Below are 2,924 nucleotides of genomic sequence, written 5' to 3'. Positions count from 1 at the left end.
ATATTTCATGATATTAAAAGGAAAAGGTTGGGTTTTAATTACATATTTATATTTGATTAATATATGTGTCTACATAATACTTTAATAATTAATATTAATCAGGTACAAAGGAAAAAATTGGGAATAAAAAAAAATATATATTTGAAGTATGGTAATCACAATGCATTTAAATACTAAGGAAGAGTATTATTAGCAAGGTTACATGACTTGATTATTTTTATAGGTAAATGATATGACAGGTATGGAAATCATACAAGATATTGGTAATATTAAGGTTATGTGTTATTAAGGACATAAGTGTCATATACATAGAAGGCCTTATTTTTTATTCCAATTTTTATTTTTTTATTTTTATTCCGATTTTCATTTTTCCATTTATTCCTATCTTATTTTTGATTATTTTTATTCAATAGTCACATTTTTAATTAAAATTTTAATTCTACAATTTTATTTTTTCCTTCTAATTTTAAATATCTCAATTGAGAAAACACTTAAATATTTAGTTAAGTAATATCTAATATAAGAATATTACTTTATTAAATATGAATCATATTAAAAGGGAAAGTTCCAATTTTTGGAAGGAAGGAACACTCCATTCATCAAGGTATTCAATTATTTACTTCCTACTAATACATTATTCTTAGATTAGTATGTTAACACAATAAGGACGAATATTGGTTATAGTTACATAGGTTTCTTACATAGTAGGTTATTTAATAAATAATAGACAAATCAAATAAATTAAATTAGAGTAATAAAGATGGAAGATCGAGGTACATCTAGGGTTACCTTCCTATATTTACAAATAATATATATTATATTTTTTAATCAAGAATATTCATTTATAATGAGTATTATTGTGTTTTGATGGAATCATCCAGTCTTCTCTAAAAGGTTATTTGCTTTGGTTTATAATTTTACAAATGATCTAACTAAATAAGCCACATTGTTGCCTTTCATATTTATAATATGTACATGTTATAGGTACATATTTTATTTTATATTACATTTTGGTGACATTGAACACATTTTCACCTATGGGTTTGGAAAGGTAATTACACCAATGACAAAAAAGGTTATTACATGAAATACTATCGTCTATACCATTATGCAGTATTATTCTATCATTCTAAGTATCAATTATATTAATACTTCTACGATAATAATAATGACATGGTATTATTATATTAGAGTTATGATACGCTGTGATATTTATTAGTGGTAGTTATTGTCATATTTGGTATCTAGATTAGGGAATGAAGTCTTCAATGAAGATTACAGAAGATAAAAGACTTTTAGTAATTTTTAAAGTCAAGAGGGATTCCACAAAAAAAGTTGCAAAAGCTGATATCCAAAAGTCCAAAAGGTAACGTCTCAAATAAGACTGTGTTACATACAATACACTTACCACTGCGGGACCACCTCGGAAACACAATGATCTTATGGTGCCAGGATGGACAATGACACATGGTCTGTGCATTAAGACCTCACTACAGTTACTAAGAAGAGCAATAACGTGTTAAAGTTAACCCCTGTCGTGCTGACCAAGAACGTCTTAACATCTGTTCCAGGATTTGACAACAGGCAGCATGGAGGATAAAGGTGACTAATGTAAATTACACTGCACAGACATCAAAGACTTATGCTATTCTTCTACACTCATGAACTGTGGTTTATCAACATTGGCTATGGACTTTGAAATAAAGAATAAAGTTTATGGACTTGATCTAACAATGATAAACGCAATACGGTACTGTATGAAATTGGTAACCATTCATCTTTTATCAAAGGATTTATTTCTAAGAGACTGTGTTTATGCCAGATTACATCGGAGATAAGAAGATATCAACCCAGAGGACATCATATGGTGATCGGATTTGTTTTGCATCTTTTTAGGTTTAGGAAAGTATAATTATGTATTTTATATGATTATCAGTCACGGCCTACCATAACATGAATCCACATTATTATATTGTTAAACATACAACATGAATAATGCAAATTGATTATTATTCATCATTATTATTGATATTAATCCATTATCGCCAAATAAGGGAAAAAGATCTGTTATTTTAATGATGTATTAATTAATTTTCGGGGTTTCATTAATAATAATAATTCATAATTTACCCGCCTCAAGGGGGAATTGTTAAAACATTAAAATTAATACATCTAGTTATCAAACACTTGATAGTAGGACATGTTATATATGTTCACAGTTCTGTTTATGTTGGAGGGCATAGCTTATTGATAAAGTTCTTATAAGGAATAAATATTGAGGTATCTGTATTGAATATGGATAGATGCTGACATAGCATGGTACATATATATATATATATATATATATATATATATAGGCTCTTTGCAAGCTGCTAGTGAATGATCTCATGTGTTCAGCTGAAATAGCCTATATGGTTTGGACAGTTATCATATAACACACGGTGGGAGGGGGTGGCTGCGGACTCCTGCTCCGAGAGTCAATTCACAGATGTCGAGGCTGCAGAGTCCGGCCACCCGATCCAAGAAGCAAGACATGCCTGTCAGGCCTGCAGCATGATTCTATTTGGGAACCAAGGTGACATGGATGAAGATTTCTATTGATTTGTATGGACTCAATGAACAATTTACGTAAGCTAATGAAGAATATGATTTTTCCTTTCTGTAACTGATTCTGGCAACCATTTTTAAATAGATATAAAATACATTTTTTTTTTTTTACATATTTTGAAGACCATTATTCATGCGTCTTATCGCGTATTTGAAGAAAAATATATTTAACAGTATATTTTTAACAAAATCTGTATGTAGTGAGCTCCCCCTAGTGGTGACTGTATAAATCTGTATGTAGTGAGCTCCCCCTAGTGGTGACTGTATAAATCTGTATGTAGTGAGCTCCCTCTAGTGGTGGATGTATAAATCTGTAT

The sequence above is a fragment of the Anomaloglossus baeobatrachus genome, chromosome 4, assembly GCF_048569485.1.
Source record: "Anomaloglossus baeobatrachus isolate aAnoBae1 chromosome 4, aAnoBae1.hap1, whole genome shotgun sequence".
In the NCBI taxonomy this organism is placed as follows: Eukaryota; Metazoa; Chordata; class Amphibia; order Anura; family Aromobatidae; genus Anomaloglossus; species Anomaloglossus baeobatrachus.
The sequence above is the reverse complement of the archived record's forward strand: the minus strand, read 5'-3'. Positions refer to the sequence as shown.